A 10,000-nucleotide genomic window follows, 5' to 3' on the forward strand; every position below is an offset into this window, starting at 1 on the left:
CCTCACAAAGAGATCTGCTTTGATACGCACCGCCAAGATCTGTATCATGGTGATCCCAAATTCCTACACAACATATCTCATGTTTCAATGAAGACAATCCAAAACATATTTATAGGTAATGTATCTTACTCAAAGCTTTTTTTAATATATTATTTGAAAAATGTCTTTGGCCGAGGAACAATCTTACAGGTAAAGCAAAAGAGTATCAATGTGCTCCTGTTTATGATGACACTCTGACATTCAAATGCAATTTGTAATTGCTGCACATGATGATGAAGAGGCATATATGTCATCTTTTTGAGGATTTAAATGATTAGGTCGGTAAAAAGTAACATCTTCTGACCGCCAGGGGGCAGTGTGACACCAGTGTCTGCCTTGATCTTACATTATAGGATCTTGTTTGAGGAAAGCCTAAAAAACCCACAAAGCAGCGGAAAGTTACATTGTGCTGTTGAACCTTCATCACAAAAACAATTGTTGCCTCCAGTGGAGGCAACAATCATCTTACACACGTCATTCTATGCCAAAACATCCCCATCTCTTCGATCCAAATTCCCCTTCATCAAGATAACAAAGTTGAAGCTCAAATATGAAGCAATTATTCATCGGGGCTCCCATCCTGCATGGTGGAACTCTACAGAGGAGTTGCGTCATGGCCCACCTCTGAATGCTGCTACCGGTGGGCATTGTGGTACCAGGATGTCCCACTGCCCACATCACCTTCAAAGCGCTTCCTCAGGGTGACATCAACGGTGCGCCACTGTTTCTCTCTCTCATCAGATGTGGCACCCACTGCCTCTCCTTCCCCAACCCCACAAACCATCGTCTTGCTGTAATCCACGCAGGCCTAAATCCTTTATTATAAACATTTCACTACCTTTTTGACAGCGCTATTAATACTGCAGCAGGAGCTTTTCTTTCGTTGTTCGCTTGATGCTATGCATCCTAATCAGATCATCTGATAAGGTTCAGATGGACAAAAAAACAAAAACAACATATATTCTTCAGTCGAGCCCAACTTAGCTGTCGGCCGATTGAGAGGACAGGAGGACCATGGACGGCTCACTGTCCGACTGAACAAGACAACACAAAACACAACCAGGTGGCCGAGCTGTCCTTCAGCGGAATCTCTGTGAGTGTGTGTGTGTGTGTGTGTGTGTGTGTGTGTGTGTGTGTGTGTGTGTGTGTGTGTGTGTGTCGGTATGTGTTTGTGTGTGTGTGTGTGTGTGTCTGTGTGTGTGTGTGTGTGTGTCAGTATGTGTTTGTGTGTGTGTGTGTGTTTGTGTGTGTGTGTGTGTGTGTGTGTGTGTGTCGGTATGTGTTTGGGTGTGTGTGTGTGTTCATGTGTGTGTGTGTGTGTCACTGTGTATGTGTGCGTGCATGTGTGTCAGTGTGTGTGTTTGTATGTGTGAGTGTGTCTGTGTGTGTGTTTGTCAGTGAGTGTGTGTGAGAGAATGTGTTTGTTAGGACAGCAGCAATGGAAAGCGAAGGAGGAGTGTGATGAGCTCAGCTCCCCAGGTGATGGGTTAACTGCAGGGATCACGTTTCGTTGTATAGTGCTTGTTTCTTGTTCAATGACAAATAAAGAATCTTCTCCAATCTTCGTCTTCTAGGTAGATAAACACACCGGAACAATGAGGAGGCTGCCACAAACAGGATACGTGGGATGGTAAACACAAGTTGTTTGTTGCATGTGGGACGTCTGTGTGTGTGCGTGGTTGTCTCTGTGTGTGTGCGTGTTTGTGTGTGTGTGCGTGTGTGTGTGTGTGTGTGTGTGTGTGTGTGTCTGTGTCTGTGTGTGTGTGTGCGTGTGCTTTTGTGATAGAGAGACGTACGACAGAATGTGATAGTCTAGGAGAGTGGGCACTAGAGAGGAAGAGATTGGGGTAAATCTGTTCAGTGTGAGTATGGAAAACATCCTTTTCATGTGAAGGAACTTTGAACTCAATTCTTCAAAGGATGGGCATCAGATATCATACACACACAAGACATTATGTTGCCTAAAAAAACACAGTTCCAATGTCGGGTGTGTGTGTGTGTGTGAGTCACGGTGTTTTGGGTGGACGTGTGTATGGTATTTTGTGTGTGCCTGGACCCTTTGTGTGTAGTCCCTTGTGTAAATGTTGCATTCCAAGGGGATTCCCATGCAGGTCCATTGAGTTAAAGACACATCTTTAGGTATCCCGTCATCAACAAAGGAAAAGATAGGGAATCTTCTTTCACAGAGGCCACCCGTCTATAACAACACAATTGTTTGCCCTGACCAACATACAGAAAGAAAGAATGTAAAGAGGGATTTACATCTTTTTTGTTTCTACTTTCACACACAACTACACAACTAACTTCTGCCTTCTCTTATTTGCAGATGTCAAGTTGAGTTGACAGATGCTGAAAATGCGTCCGTCCTTTTCGACAGTCTTAAATATTAAAATTCTTTGTAGTCTAGAAAATGTATTGCCAATGGATTTTGGACCATATTTATTTTAAACCGCAGTATGCTCTCACCTTAATGTCAGAGATGTGAGCTGTGATCTGATTGAGGGATGACAGACAGACAGACACAATATGTATCCAGAATCCTTAAGTAGACCCTACTCCCCAATTGGGTTCAAATGAAGTGGAAAATAGTTCTGTCCTTCACATTTTGATTGATTTCACTTCAAATCACTGCAAGAGCTTAAATAATAATCTTTTTAATAATTTAATTAAAGTGAATAAATTCAGGTAACTGCGAATGAAGGAAATCAATAGAATTCTAAATGAGCAGACTATTTCAACACAGTTTGTCTCCAGGGTTCAACATATATTGATTGACACAGGAGGTGATGCTTCAACTCGCTGCGAAGCGCTCCTACTGGTTTGGTTATCGGATCAAGAAGATTCGGGAGACCGAGACAGTGTTTTTGATAGAGTGATTGATACAGATCTCTTTGGTGGGTCCAAGTACAAGTAAATCATCCCAGCCTGACAGGGAGAGGCAGGAAGCTCTTTGTGAACACATGAAGGCTTGTCCCCAATGCATGATCTAAACGACTGAATGTGTTATTGGCTTGTGGGTCATGGCTGCGTGCCTCCAAAGATGAGAGAGGTCCTTTCATTCAGTCAACGCTCGCAAAATTATCTCCTCATCAAATTTTATTTGAGCTGAACCGAAATCTGTTTATCCAACAACCAAGTGTGAGACTTGCTTCCATGCCACTAATCATAAACAAATCACTCTGAATTCAAATAATTTAGAAGTCGATGTTCTCAGACCCAAGGAAACATTTCAAAACATTTCCCAGTTCAACCTCAGGGGAATTACTCAAGGCTTGAATTGTGTGGCACACAATCCTTTACATTATGATTTAATTTTATAGTTCCACCGAATTCCACAACATGTGGTACTGGAGTCCTATGTGTTTTATAGATGCCTGAGATAACTTATGACTGTATTTATCCAAATATTGGCCATAGGTAAACAGGATTTAACTATGTATGATTTTTGAAAGTCATCATTTATCTTGGAAAGGTTGCATTTCTCATTTGCATTTGAAATTATAAAAAGGATGACTTACCTGCAGCAATCATATTTATGTTTATTTATCTTTGCCTTTTCCAGGGGCAAACAATGTAACAAACCATTTCCCTGTCCAGATACATTCAAGCTATTTAAACTGGGAACTAACATAAAATGGTGGTTGATTATTATACTGCTAGCAGCATTTAAAAAGGTACATACGTCAACGATCTGACTGAAGTAACCTTATTGAGGACAATGATACCATCCTTCAGAAAGATGACCTTGACACTTGGAATACACATAAACCTTAGACAGTACACCTTGTCACTGGAACGATAGACTAAGGGGTTAACAGCCTTGTCAGTTGTATCAGCTTCTGCTGTGAGGGACATTGCAAAATGTGTCCGATGTTTATAACTTTTGTCCTGAGTGCAATGTTTATGAGTTTTTTCGCGATTGGCAGCTCAGGCAAAAAATATTGTGGTCTGGCTGTGACTGGATGTGAAATAGGGGAAAAAGAATCTGTCTCAATCTGTTGTCTCCTCTTTTGGAAAGACAGTTATTTTGATAAAGCATGTTTTTGCCAGTTCGCCAGCAGACTTGGCATCTGCTTTCTGCTGCACAAACACAATTGTTCGGACACAGAAAAAACCTATAGGGCTTCTGGAAATATGCTAAATTCGTTATCAAGGTAGGAAAATTTGTCTTTTCCTTGTTGAAAAGAGAAAGTGATTTATTGAAAGGAATACGACCGGAGGCAATGAGTTCAGTGCTGCAGCTCAGTGCCGCCGCAGGTGTGGGGCCTAAGGGAGGCCTCTTTATTTGCAGAATCACCTGAAGTCTCTCCACCTCTGGGCCCGCGCACCTGTGCAGCGCGAGAGAGGCTCCCCCCAGGCCCAAGGGCTGCATGGGGAATCCATCCGTCCGTACGGAAATCTCATCCGTCAAACCAGGGCTCGCACAGCCCTCACACACAGCTGCCCGGGCCTCTGCCCCCACTCCTCTCTCTCTCCTCCGCCTCCTCCACTGGTGGGGCAGGGTCTCGCTCCAGCTCCTCGCTTCAGTGGAGTGGAGGGGCCTTTTGTTTGTGCTGCTGAACCCTGATGACAACTAAACAGGTCGGGGGCTTTCTGACGGCTACCTGGGACACCTCCCGCCGAACCAAAACAAGCCCTCAGCCTCCACGGTGGACTCCTGCTCTCTGATGCCTTTATAATGGCCCTGCAGCATCGTGCATCTTCCCAGGCCTCGACCGATGGAGCTTTCATAACCTGCCGCGTTAATAATGGCCGTCAAAGTAATAATAATAATATAACAATGATAGTAATAGCAATAATAATGATGATAACCATACACCAGATCAAAGTCTGAGCCTATCGGTCTGTGTCGAAGGACCCCACTCTCTGATCTCCAGACATTCACACATGAGGTGTTTACCCACACACCTACACACACGTGCACACACACACACACACACACACACACACACACATGGACACACACCCAGGCGTAATCCCCTGGATCTCCTCTCCGTGGGGGAGCCCCACATGGCCCCGGGGAGACGGAGCGGAGGTGCCTGGAGCTGACAGCACCAACACAGCTGCCCGGCGGAGACACAGGCCGGGGCCAACTCCTGCACCGGCACCCCGCTGTGAGGCAATCCCCCAAAAACCATGACCCCGCGACCCGCCCCCACCCCCTCCCCATGACCCCTGGCGCCCCCCCCCCCCCCCGCCGGCCCCAAGACACCGTCGCTGTCACCGCCGGCGTATCGCGGGCGGTGAAGGAGAAGCACGGAGATTTGTGCTTTTTTTCTCCTGCCCCATTGTTGAGCGCTCGTGAGCGAGCAGGAACCTCGCTCCTCGCTGCGCTCTGGCGCGCGATCTGAGGACCGGGGAGGAGGGTTAGTGCGTGCGGGCGAGTGTGTTTGATTTAACGCGGGACCACACAAGGCTGTTAGCCTGGGTATTTCCATAAACATTTGTAATAAAAAGCAACATCGATCAAACGCAGAGGATTACAGTTTTGATCTTACGCAAACAAAGGGCCGCGGAGGCCGCTTTCCCTATTAAAGCCGCTGTGCGCATCGCGGAGACGAAGGAGACGTCGTACCTTCGTCTGCTCCGGGCACCACTCACACCTGCGCCGCTTTGTGAATGATACCCGGGCTTACCAAGACGTAAACACGTGGGTCCGTCAACAACGTGTTTTTGGACTGTATTTATCGCCGTCTGTCTTTAAAGAAACGTGAACGTAAACCAAGAGAATTCCATCCAAACCAAGGGCAGGATCTTTCTCTTCCCCTGCTTTTGAGGAAAAGAGTGACAGTTTTATAATAACTGGTGGAGGTGGGGCAGTATAACTTCATTTTCTGTTGTTTATTTCCCCATCAATGAAGATCAGAGAGCCAGTAGGAACAGCGGTGCTCTTGCGCCACCTAATATGGAAGGAGACGAAAGGTCATTTCTGAGGAGCCACTGGGGAATTCTTTAATGGAATGTCAGAGGCTTAGTGTGTGTGTGTGTGTGTGTGTGTGTGTGTGTGTGTGTGTGTGTGTGTGTGTGTGTGTGTGTGTGTGTGTGTGTGTGTGTGTGTGTGTGTGTGTGTGTGTGTGTGTGTGTGTGTGCGTGTGTGTGTGTATGTGTGCGTCTGGGCGTGTGCGTGTGCGTGTATGTGTGTGTGTGTGTGTGTGTGTGTGTGTGTGTGTGTGTGTGTGTGTGTGCGAGTGCATGTGTGCATTTGTGTGCGTATGTTTGTGCGTGTTCGTGCATTTCCTTGTGTATATGTGTGTGTGTGTGTGTGTGTGTGTGTGTGTGTGTGGTCGTATGTGTGTGTGTGTGTGTGTGTGTGTGTGTGTGTGTGTGCGTGTGTGTGTGTGTGTGTGTGTGTGTGTTTGTGTGTGAGTCTCTGGGAACCATTTATGTGTTGTGCTCCAAAATCCCACCGAATCTCCCAAGAAGATTCAGGTTGCATTATGTTTATGGTGTTGGAGGGAAGCAGGTCACAGTCTCTCCTCAGGGCCCACCACAGATCCTGCTTGAAGTCAGTGGTGGGGACGATAAGAGATCTCTAATGCCTTTATTGGCCGTATTCAACTCCCCACCAGCTCCACAAAGCACTTAGGGTCGCTCTCTCTGTATCACGTATCAGGGCAGGTATTTGGGAAGATGTGCAGCCTGCAGCTTTGCTGTGAGTACGTGCCTCTCTAAGCTGAATCACCGGAGCGGCCCACTCGGACGGGAACTCTAACACGATGACGCGGGCGGACGCTGGCAGTTGATTCATTGGCTTTAGCGGACAGGATTCACTGAAGAGCTTTTACTGGACGTGACGTCGGTGGGGACCTTTCCCCGGGCTACTGAACTGGCGCTGTTTGAGATCTAGGCGTAGGTGTAGACTTTCAATTCAATTTCAATACAATTTTATTTGTATAGCCCTTAATCACAGGTACAGTCTCAAAGGGCTGAACAGGCCGTATATGTATGACACCCCCCTGACCCTAGCCCACCAGAGGGCAAGAAAAAACTCGCATAATTAGCATGGAAGGAGTCTTGAGAAGGATTGCAGAGTGGTGGTTCCCTCCTTCCAGGGATGATCAGGAGGGAATCATGACGTACATACATACATATATTCATACATACATACAGGCAATTTTTTTTTTATGGCTGATGGGGTGCTGGCCGGTTAACCATAAGGAGAGTCCAGGCATTCAGTCGTAGTCACTGCGATATGCCAGGCATCCAGTAGCAGTCACCGCAACACGGTAAAGCAGAATAATGAATTAGAAATGGAGGTGTGCTGGTCACAGAGGTGTGGGTCTGGTCTGAGTCTCTCTCTCTCGCTCGCCCCCCTCACCCTTCTCTTTCTTCACCGGGAGTGAAAGCTGTGAACTATAGGGGACCGGCCGGGGCCAGGGCCCCTATAAATGTAGGCCTTCTCTCCTCGCAGGCTGGGAGTGACGCAGGAGGGCCGAGGGAGGCCGCGAGAAGGACAGAGCGGGTCTGTGTGCGGCCAGTTGAACACAGAACCCTGTCACCTCAGCGGAGAGCGAGGAAATCAATGGGCGTCTGCGGGCTCCCCCCCCCCCCCCCCCCCCGGGTCGCGCGTGACGCGTCGTCCATACCGAGGTACGGACACACTCTGAAGGGCAGGCCTGCGTTGCATGGCTTTGGCTGGTTGGTGAAGTGAATAGGTGAAGACTTCGCTAGATCAGTGTTTAATGAGTGGGGAAGTCCACCGAAAAAAGACTCAAGACTCACTTGTTCAGAGTTCAACTAGACTCTGCATAGCCTCCCCCTGTACCCCCCCCCCCCCCCCACACACATCCTCTTGCACACTTATTGTATGTGGTACGTCCTTGCACTTAAAAACAGTACTTAGCATTGTGTATCATCTTATCCAGCTGTCTTTGTTGTATACGGGGAATGGGTTAACCTAGCAATTGTTAGTCCTTGGCACTTGGTTCTATGAACATCCTTACCATACCGAGATATATTATTGTTTCTCTCGCTTCTTGACAAATGTGGATGCAACTCTATGTACTCTATATTGTGAATGTCATGGCAAATCCTCACTCAAATGGATTGATGGTTGGAGACCCCCAACTGGTGCAACAATCCCAGCATTCACAATGAGACAGACAGGGTTGTTCAAAAGGAGGCATCGTTTATTTTACAGTGATCTTAAGCAACAGGGACACTGCAGCATAAAGAGCGCATTGTGCACTCCTGCGCAGCAGAGCAATCCCACTTCCGATACAATCGGTCGCATCCTCCTGGAGATCTTGTGAGGTCCACCACCACAGCCCTCACACACAGACACAAACACAAACACACACACCCACGCACACAAGCAAACACACAGACACAAACACATACACACACACACACACACACACACACACACACACACACACAGACACAGACACACACACACACACACACACACACACAGACACAGATGCACCCACACACACACACACACACACACACACACACACAGACACAGACACAAACACACACACACACACACACACACACACACACACAGACACAGACACAGACGCACCCACACACACAAGCAAAACACACACACACTTGCACAAGTCTCTTCCCTCCCCTGGGGCTGATGAGGGTCTATCGGGCCTTTTGTGCGACAGGGGAGCAATGTGTCCAGTGTCCTCGCTATCTCCCTGCCTATCTCAGCTATGTAAACTCAGGGCTGGGGGTGATTGCGCAACAACCCTTCCCTGCTCCGCATTCTGTGTGAGAGGAGGATGGCACCGGAAAATGGGTAATGACACATCTCCGCTGCAAAACAAACCCTGTCTATGCGGGAAGAAATAGAATGGGTTCACCTAACAATTGTTCGTGCTCGGCACTTGGTTTTATGAACATCCTTACAATACCGACAGCGACATATTGTTGTTTCTCTTTCTTCTGACAGATGTACTTATTGTAAGTCGCTTTGGATAAAAGCGTTTGCTAAACGCCCTGAATGTAAAAGCCCAAATGTTTCTCACCCTATGACCCCCGGCTGAGCCTATACGTGTGTGTGCGGGTGAGTGTTTGTGTCCTGCTTTCACAATCTCGATAAGGAATGCATTGTTTGCTGTGCATCTCTTGTCTTCCGCTCAGCGGTTATCTCCGACCCGATCAGCCCCGACCTGCCAGGCCCCGTGTGTCCACCGACGGCCCTGCTAAACACACCGTCGCGGCCACGGCTGGGGACGGGCCAACGAGCAGATAACCTTGCTTTCTTTGACCAGTTTATGTGAACGCAGGCCAGCATATCCTGGTATACAGTAGCAGGCGGTGGAATAGGGGCCGGAGGAATGGTGGGCCCCGGCGGATCCTCAATGGGCCCTTTAAGGCTGTCCCTTTGAGAGGAACGCTGTTTCAGAAGGGTTGGAGATTGGATGCTTCTGAAGGGAACGAAATTCTAATTCAAACGAGGAGCTAATAACGGCCCCGCAAAGACAAATATCCAGATTGGAGGACCCAGGAGTCACTCATGAATAAATCCCATATAAAAAGCCAATAAAAACGGCAAGAAAAAAAAAAGACCCAAGCCATGAATTGATTTCTTGTGCCGCCGCGTTTTAGATTATGCAACCCCCCCCCCCAGCCCCAGATCGGAGGCATTGCCCGGAACGACGAGCAAGGCAGCGACCGCCAAGTCGTGTCAAGCCGTCAGCCCGGCTTTCGTCAGCTCGTCACCGTGGCGACCCCCGCCGCCCCTGATGGATGAGTGTGGAGTTGAGGTTCCCTGTAACACCTGTACTGAGCAGCAGCTCAATGCTAACAGGGCTTCACTCATACCGTCAAAAACTGCCTTTAAAATCTGTCAGGGTCCCTGCAGGAGAGTTAATCGTCAAATGTTTTAAAGTCTTTCTGCTTGAGTGTTGTCAGTGTCTGTATTTGTTACGCATGTTGTGATGACTTTGAAATAATAAAGGTTATCTTGAGGATGCGATGCAAGTTGTTTTTAAAATGTGCC

Source organism: Pollachius pollachius (genome assembly GCF_949987615.1).
Source record: "Pollachius pollachius genome assembly, chromosome: 2".
In the NCBI taxonomy this organism is placed as follows: Eukaryota; Metazoa; Chordata; class Actinopteri; order Gadiformes; family Gadidae; genus Pollachius; species Pollachius pollachius.